This window comes from Coregonus clupeaformis, unplaced genomic scaffold, assembly GCF_020615455.1.
Source record: "Coregonus clupeaformis isolate EN_2021a unplaced genomic scaffold, ASM2061545v1 scaf0157, whole genome shotgun sequence".
NCBI lineage: Eukaryota > Metazoa > Chordata > Actinopteri > Salmoniformes > Salmonidae > Coregonus > Coregonus clupeaformis.
In genome coordinates, this window is record NW_025533612.1 from 607,930 (window position 1) to 618,134 (window position 10,205).

The window sequence follows — 10,205 nt, forward strand, 5'->3', positions numbered from 1 at the left end:
GTTTCCATGTTGTCAACAATCTAAGCCAACCCCATCTGTTTTGCCCCATAGTTGCGCACGGCTTGGTTCTAAACAACCAACCCCTCTATACCTCAATCGATACAAAACATGGATTTAATATCTTTCTTAATTTTCTATGTTTTTTAATAGAACCACCTGCAACTGGAAACGGACATTTCGAAGATACTTTTTCCCCACCAAATCGAGAACAAAGAAAGTATCGGCAAGAACAGGTTAGTTTGAAGCGTTCCTGTAACTCCCAGAAATGGACACCAAAAATCTTTGCTTATATCACATGATCTGGCGTACAATCTGTAGCTACAAGTTGGACAACTACTCTAAACTGTCTGAAGACACTGATAGCAACAACAATTGTGTTTGGCCATTATTTTACCAACACGCCACTTTAAGTATGTAGGAGAGATGAAGGCTGTAAATTATCAAGGAAAAATGGACACAAACTACATTTGAAAGGATTTCATACAGAGTTGTTATGGGGGCAGTTTAGAGACACTCCCAGGTCCAGCTGTTTCCTACTGTGACCAGCAGGGGGCGGCACTGCACCAGGAGAGCAGACCTCTATACTCCTCTCTCTGTACTGAGTAGATATCGTCTCTCTGTTCCTCTATACTCCTCTCTCTGTACTGAGTAGATATCGTCTCTCTGTTCCTCTAAACTCCTCTCTCTGTACTGAGTAGATATCGTCTCTCTGTTCCTCTAAACTCCTCTCTCTGTACTGAGTAGATATCGTCTCTCTGTTCCTCTAAACTCCTCTCTCTGTACTGAGTAGATATCGTCTCTCTGTTCCTCTAAACTCCTCTCTCTGTACTGAGTAGATATCGTCTCTCTGTTCCTCTAAACTCCTCTCTCTGTACTGAGTAGATATCGTCTCTCTGTTCCTCTAAACTCCTCTCTCTGTACTGAGTAGATATCGTCTCTCTGTTCCTCTATACTCCTCTCTCTGTACTGAGTAGATATCGTCTCTCTGTTCCTCTAAACTCCTCTCTCTGTACTGAGTAGATATCGTCTCTCTGTTCCTCTAAACTCCTCTCTCTGTACTGAGTAGATATCGTCTCTCTGTTCCTCTATACTCCTCTCTCTGTACTGAGTAGATATCGTCTCTCTGTTCCTCTATACTCCTCTCTCTGTACTGAGTAGATATCGTCTCTCTGTTCCTCTATACTCTCTCTCTGTACTGAGTAGATATCGTCTCTCTGTTCCTCTAAACTCCTCTCTCTGTACTGAGTAGATATCGTCTCTCTGTTCCTCTAAACTCCTCTCCATGTAGTGATTAGATTCAGTCTGACTCAGAGCTCCAGTATGAGGTCATACTATCTGTAAACTGGACTAATGCAGAACAAATGTTTTAACGACGAGGGAGGCTGGGCAATGTTAGGAATTCTAGCCTTGGTTTGACTCTACACACAGAACATACCCAATATAGACCTATACTGTTCACTGTTTCAATTAAACAACAGGCATTTATTTTAAACGGACTATGTTAAATTGTAAGGTTCTTTACGTACTGCACGGCGTATCCAGTAACCTCTAGTAGAACTACCCCACTCTAGATAGTGTAAGCTAAGCGTTTAGTTTGTTCATAGGTGTGTCTTGGCATAGGCCTTAACACAGCTCAGTCCACACTGGAGACTCTTATCTGGTGTTCAGCTGTAGAGAAGTGTTGATTCACTGTCATACTGATATCACTCCTGTACCTTATATTTACCCTTTACAATACAATATGCCTTCACCATGGCAGTCAATGATCACTCAGTCAAGTATATGTTAGGTAGATACGTGTACGAGTATGTGTCTGCGGCCGGGCGTGTGTTTGGGAAGCTGCTGAAGCGAACCTATTGTTATCAGCCAGGGTGTGCGGCACAACTCTCCCACCAACACACACACACACACACACACACACACACACACACACACACACACACACACACACACACACACACACACACACACACACACACACACACACACACTTCTCCTAAAGACTTCCTTTCTGAGAGCGATGGTCAGGGTGTTACTCGCCACACCCTCAGTGTCACACAAACACACATGAGTCAGACAGCCCGCTAGCCACTGGGTAACTGGGTAACTGCATACCAGCCCGCTAGCCACTGGGTTACTGCATACCAGCCCGCTAGCCACTGGGTTACTGGGTAACTGCATACCAACCCCTCACTGGGTTACTGCATACCAGCCGGCTAGCCACTGGGTTACTGGGTAACTGCATACCAACCCCTCACTGGGTTACTGCATACCAGCCGGCTAGCCACTGGGTTACTGCATACCAGCCCGCTAGCCACTGGGTTACTGCATACCAGCCCGCTAGCCACTGGGTTACTGCATACCAACCCCTCACTGGGTTACTGCATACCAGCCCGCTAGCCACTGGGTTACTGCATACCAGCCCGCTAGCCACTGGGTTACTGCATACCAGCCGGCTAGCCACTGGGTTACTGGGTAACTGCATACCAACCCCTCACTGGGTTACTGCATACCAGCCGGCTAGCCACTGGGTTACTGCATACCAGCCCGCTAGCCACTGGGTTACTGCATACCAGCCCGCTAGCCACTGGGTTACTGCATACCAACCCCTCACTGGGTTACTGCATACCAGCCCGCTAGCCACTGGGTTACTGCATACCAGCCCGCTAGCCACTGGGTTACTGCATACCAGCCCGCTAGCCACTGGGTTACTACATACCAACCCGCTAGCCACTGGGTTACTGCATACCAGCTCGCTAGCCACTGGGTTACTGCATACCAGCCCGCTAGCCACTGGGTTACTGCATACCAGCCCGCTAGCCACTGGGTTACTGCATACCAGCCCGCTAGCCACTGGGTTACTGCATACCAGCCCGGCTAGCCACTGGGTTACTGCATACCAGCCCGCTAGCCACTGGGTTACTGCATACCAGCCCGCTAGCCACTGGGTTACTGCATACCAGCCCGCTAGCCACTGGGTTACTGCATACCAGCCCGCTAGCCACTGGGTTACTGCATACCAGCCCGCTAGCCACTGGGTTACTGCATACCAGCCCGCTAGCCACTGGGTTACTGCATACCAGCCCGCTAGCCACTGGGTTACTGCATACCAGCCCGCTAGCCACTGGGTTACTGCATACCAGCCCGCTAGCCACTGGGTTACTGCATACCAGCCCGCTAGCCACTGGGTTACTGCATACCAGCCCGCTAGCCACTGGGTTACTGCATACCAGCCGGCTAGCCTCTGGGTTACTGCATACTAGCCCGCTAGCCACTGGGTTACTGCATACCAGCCGGCTAGCCACTTGGTTAGCCGACCAACCCCTCACTGTGTTACTATCTACCAACCCCCCACTGGGTTACTCCATACCAACCCCTCAGTGTGTTACTCCATACCAACCCCTCACTGTGTTACTCCATACCAACCCCTCACTGTGTTACTCCATACCAACCCCTCACTGTGTTACTCCATACCAACCCCCACTGTGTTACTATCTACCAACCCCTCACTGTGTTACTCCATACCAACCCCTCACTGTGTTACTCTATACCAACCCCCACTGTGTTACTCCATACCAACCCCTCACTGTGTTACTCCATACCAACCCCTCACTGTGTTACTCCATACCAACCCCTCACTGTGTTACTCCATACCAACCCCTCACTGTGTTACTCCATACCAACCCCCCACTGGGTTACTCCATACCAACCCCTCACTGTGTTACTATCTACCAACCCCTCACTGTGTTACTCCATACCAACCCCCACTGGGTTACTCCATACCAACCCCTCACTGTGTTACTCCATACCAACCCCTCACTGTGTTACTCCATACCAACCCCTCACTGTGTTACTCTATACCAACCCCTCACTGTGTTACTCCATACCAACCCCCCACTGTGTTACTCCATACCAACCCCTCACTGTGTTACTCTATACCAACCCCTCACTGTGTTACTCCATACCAACCCCTCACTGTGTTGCTCCATACCAACCCCTCACTGTGTTACTCCATACCAACCCCCCACTGGGTTACTCCATACCAACCCCTCACTGTGTTACTCCATACCAACCCCCACTGGGTTACTCCATACCAACCCCTCACTGTGTTACTCCATTCCAACCCCTCACTGTGTTACTCCATACCAACCCCTCACTGTGTTACTCCATTCCAACCCCTCACTGTGTTACTCCATACCAACCCCCCACTGTGTTACTCCATACCAACCCCTCACTGTGTTACTCCATACCAACCCCTCACTGTGTTACTCCATACCAACCCCTCACTGGGTTACTCCATTCCAACCCCTCACTGTGTTACTCCATACCAACCCCCCACTGTGTTACTCCATACCAACCCCTCACTGTGTTACTCCATTCCAACCCCTCACTGTGTTATTCCATACCAACCCCTCACTGGGTGTTCGGCACAATTCTCCCACCAACACACACACACACACACACACACACACACACACACACACACACACACACACACACACACACACACACACTTCTCCTAAAGACTTCCTTTCTGAGAGCGATGGTCAGGGTGTTACTCGCCACACCCTCAGTGTCACACAAACACACATGAGTCAGACAGCCCGCTAGCCACTGGGTTACTGGGTAACTGCATACCAGCCCGCTAGCCACTGGGTTACTGGGTTACTGCATACCAGCCGGCTAGCCACTGGGTAACTGGGTAACTGCATACCAACCCCTCACTGGGTTACTGCATACCAGCCGGCTAGCCACTGGGTTACTGCATACCAACCCCTCACTGGGTTACTGCATACCAGCCCGCTAGCCACTGGGTTACTGGGTAACTGCATACCAACCCCTCACTGGGTTACTGCATACCAGCCGGCTAGCCACTGGGTTACTGCATACCAGCCCGCTAGCCACTGGGTTACTGCATACCAACCCCTCACTGGGTTACTGCATACCAGCCCGCTAGCCACTGGGTTACTGCATACCAGCCGGCTAGCCACTGGGTTACTGCATACCAGCCCGCTAGCCTCTGGGTTACTGCATACCACCCCGCTAGCCACTGGGTTACTGCATACCAGCCCGCTAGCCTCTGGGTTACTGCATACCAGCCGGCTAGCCTCTGGGTTACTGCATACCAGCCCGCTAGCCACTGGGTTACTGCATACCAGCCGGCTAGCCTCTGGGTTACTGCATACCAGCCCGCTAGCCTCTGGGTTACTGCATACCAGCCGGCTAGCCACTGGGTTACTGCATACCAACCCGCTAGCCACTGGCTTACTGCATACCAACCCCTCACTGGGTTACTGCATACCAGCCCGCTAGCCACTGGGTTACTGCATACCAACCCCTCACTGGGTTACTGCATACCAGCCCGCTAGCCACTGGGTTACTGCATACCAGCCGGCTAGCCACTGGGTTACTGCATACCAGCCCGCTTAGCCACTGGGTTACTGCATACCAGCCGGCTAGCCTCGGGGGGTTACTGCATACCAGCCCGCTAGCCACTGGGTTACTGCATACCAACCCGCTAGCCACTGGGTTACTGCATACCAACCCCTCACTGGGTTACTGCATACCAGCCCGCTAGCCACTGGGTTACTGCATACCAACCCTCACTGGGTTACTGCATACCAGCCCGCGAGCCACTGGGTTACTGCATACCAGCCGGCTAGCCACTGGGTTACTGCATACCAGCCCGCTAGCCACTGGGTTACTGCATACCAGCCGCTAGCTACTGGGTTACTTCATACCAGCCCGCTAGCCTCTGGGTTACTGCATACCAACCCCTCACTGGGTTACTGCATATCAGCCCAAGCTAGCCACTGGTTACTGCATACCAGCCGCTAACCACTGGGTTACTTCATACCAGCCCGCTAGCCTCTGGGTTACTGCATACCAACCCCTCACTGGGTTACTGCATACCAGCCCGCTAGCCACTGGGTTACTGCATACCAGCCGGCTAGCCACTGGGTTACTGCATACCAGCCCGCTAGCCACTGGGTTACTGCATACCAACCCCTCACTGGGTTACTGCATACCAGCCCGCTAGCCACTGGGTTACTGCATACCAGCCCGCTAGCCACTGGGTTACTGCATACCAGCCCGCCAGCCTCTGGGTTACTGCATACCACCCCGCTTAGCCACTGGGTTACTGCATACCAGCCCGCTAGCCTCTGGGTTACTGCATACCAGCCGGCTAGCCTCTGGGTTACTGCATACCAGCCCGCTAGCCACTGGGTTACTGCATACCAGCCGGCTAGCCTCTGGGTTACTGCATACCAGCCCGCTAGCCTCTGGGTTACTGCATACCAGCCGGCTAGCCACTGGGTTACTGCATACCAACCCGCTAGCCACTGGCTTACTGCATACCAACCCCTCACTGGGTTACTGCATACCAGCCCGCTAGCCACTGGGTTACTGCATACCAACCCCTCACTGGGTTACTGCATACCAGCCCGCTAGCCACTGGGTTACTGCATACCAGCCGGCTAGCCACTGGGTTACTGCATACCAGCCCGCTAGCCACTGGGTTACTGCATACCAGCCGGCTAGCCTCGGGGTTACTGCATACCAGCCCGCTAGCCACTGGGTTACTGCATACCAACCCGCTAGCCACTGGGTTACTGCATACCAACCCCTCACTGGGTTACTGCATACCAGCCCGCTAGCCACTGGGTTACTGCATACCAACCCCTCACTGGGTTACTGCATACCAGCCCGCTAGCCACTGGGTTACTGCATACCAGCCGGCTAGCCACTGGGTTACTGCATACCAGCCCGCTAGCCACTGGGTTACTGCATACCAGCCGGCTAGCCACTGGGTTACTTCATACCAGCCCGCTAGCCTCTGGGTTACTGCATACCAACCCCTCACTGGGTTACTGCATACCAGCCCGCTAGCCACTGGGTTACTGCATACCAGCCGGCTAGCCACTGGGTTACTGCATACCAGCCCGCTAGCCACTGGGTTACTGCATACCAGCCGGCTAGCCACTGGGTTACTGCATACCAGCCCGCTAGCCACTGGGTTACTGCATACCAGCCGGCTAGCCTCTGGGTTACTGCAACAGCCCGCTAGCCTCTGGGTTACTGCATACCAGCCGGCTAGCCTCTGTGTTACTGCATACCAGCCCGCTAGCCTCTGGGTTACTGCATACCAGCCCGCTAGCCTCTGGGTTACTGCATACCAGCCGCTAACTCTAGGTTACTGCATACCAGCCCGCTACCCTCTGGGTTACTGCATACCAGCCGGCTAGCCACTGGGTTACTGCATACCAACCCGCTAGCCACTGGGTTACTGCATACCAACCCCTCACTGGGTTACTGCATACCAGCCCGCTTAGCCACTGGGTTACTGCATACCAACCCCTCACTGGGTTACTGCATACCAGCCCGCTAGCCACTGGGTTACTGCATACCAGCCGCTAGCCACTGGGTTACTGCATACCAGCCCGCTAGCCACTGGGTTACTGCATACCAGCCGGCTAGCCTCGGTTACTGCATACCAGCCCGCTAGCCACTGGGTTACTGCATACCAACCCGCTAGCCACTGGGTTACTGCATACCAACCCCTCACTGGGTTACTGCATACCAGCCCGCTAGCCACTGGGTTACTGCATACCAACCCCTCACTGGGTTACTGCATACCAGCCCGCTAGCCACTGGGTTACTGCATACCAGCCGGCTAGCCACTGGGTTACTGCATACCAGCCCGCTAGCCACTGGGTTACTGCATACCAGCCGGCTAGCCACTGGGTTACTTCATACCAGCCCGCTAGCCTCTGGGTTACTGCATACCAACCCCTCACTGGGTTACTGCATACCAGCCCGCTAGCCACTGGGTTAATGCATACCAGCCGGCTAGCCACTGGGTTACTGCATACCAGCCCGCTAGCCTCTGGGTTACTGCATACCAGCCGCCAGCCACTGGGTTCACTGCATACCAGCCCGCTAGCCACTGGGTTACTGCATACAAGCCCGCTAGCCACTGGGTTACTGCATACCACCCACTCGGTTACTGCATACCAGCCCGCTAGCCACTGGGTTACTGCATACCAGCCGGCTAGCCACTGGGTTACTGCATACCAGCCCGCTAGCCACTGGGTTACTGCATACCAGCCGGCTAGCCTCTGGGTTACTGCATACCAGCCCGCTAGCCTCTGGGTTACTGCATTCCAGCCGGCTAGCCTCTGGGTTACTGCATACCAGCCCGCTAGCCTCTGGGTTACTGCATACCAGCCGGCTAGACTGGGTTACTGCATACCAGCCCGCTAGCCTCTGTTTACTGCATACCAGCCGGCTAGCCAGGTTACTGCACACCAGCCCGCTAGCCACTGGGTTACTGCATACCAAACCCGCCAGCCACTGGGTTACTGCATACCAACCCCTCACTGGGTTACTGCATACCAGCCCGCTAGCCACTGGGTTACTGCATACCAACCCCTCACTGGGTTACTGCATACCAGCCCGCTTAGCCACTGGGTTACTGCATACCAGCCGGCTAGCCACTGGGTTACTGCATACCAGCCCGCTAGCCACTGGGTTACTGCATAAGCCGCTAACCACTGGGTTACTTCATACCAGCCCGCTAGCCACTGGGTTACTGCATACCAACCCTCACTGGGTTACTGCATACCAGCCGCTAGCCACTGGGTTACTGCATACCAACCCCTCGGCTAGCTAGGCTGCATACCAGCGCACTGGGTTACTGCATACCAGCCCGCTTAGCCACTGGGTTACTGCATACCAGCCGGCTAGCCACTGGGTTATGAACAGAAAAGGTAGCCACTGGGTTACTGCATACTCAGTCCGCTAACCACTGGGTTAGCTTCATACCAGCCCGCTAGCCTCTGGGTTACTGCATACCAACCCTCACTGGGTTACTGCATACCAGCCCGCTAGCCACTGGGTCTACTGCGATACCAGCCGGCTAGCCACTGGGTTACTGCATACCAGCCCGCTAGCCTCTGGGTTACTGCATACCAGCCGGCTAGCCACTGGGTTACTGCATACCAGCCCGCTAGCCACTGGGTTACTGCATACCAACCCGCTAGCCACTGGGTTACTGCATACCAACCCTCACTGGGTTACTGCACCAGCCAGCCGGCTAGCCACTGGGTTACTGCATACCAGGCCCGCTTAGCCACTGGGTTACTGCATACCAGCCGGCTAGCCACTGGTTACTGCATACCAGCGGCTAGCCACTGGTTATGATACCGGGTAGCCACTGGGTTACTGAATACCAGCCCGCTAGCCACTGGGTTACTGCATACCAGCCCGCTAGCCTCTGGGTTACTGCATACCAGCCCGCTAGCCACTGGGTTACTGCATACCAGCCCGCTAGCCATTGGGTTACTGCATACCAGCCCGCTAGCCACTGGGTTACTGCATACCAGCCCGCTAGCCACTGGGTTACTGCATACCAGCCCGTTAGCCACTGGGTTACTACATACCAACCCCCCACTGTGTTATTATCTACCAATCCCTCACTGTGTTACTCCATACCAACCCTCACTGTGTTAATATCTACCAACCCCTCACTGTGTTACTCCATACCAACCCCCCACTGGGTTACTCCATACCAACCCCCACTGGGTTACTATCTACCAACCCCCCACTGGGTTACTCCATACCAACCCCTCACTGTGTTACTCCATACCAACCCCTCACTGTGTTACTCCATACCAACCCCTCACTGTGTTACTCCATACCAACCCCCACTGTGTTACTCCATACCAACCCCTCACTGTGTTACTCCATACCAACCCCTCACTGTGTTACTCCATTCCAACCCCTCACTGTGTTACTCCATACCAACCCCTCACTGTGTTACTCCATACCAACCCCTCACTGTGTTACTCCATTCCAACCCCTCACTGTGTTACTATCTACCAACCCTTCACTGTGTTACTCCATATCAACCCCTCAATGTGTTACTCCATACCAACCCCTCACTGTGTTACTCCATACCAACCCCTCACTGTGTTACTCCATACCAACCCCCACTGTGTTACTCCATACCAACCCTCGCTGTGTTATTAATCCATACCAACCCTCACTGTGTTACTCCATACCAACCTCACTGTGTTACTTCCATACCAACCCTCACTGTGTTACTCCATACCAACCCCGCACTGTGTTATTACATACCAACCCCTCACTGTGTTACTCCATACCAACCCCTCACTGTGTTACTATCATACCAACCCCTCACT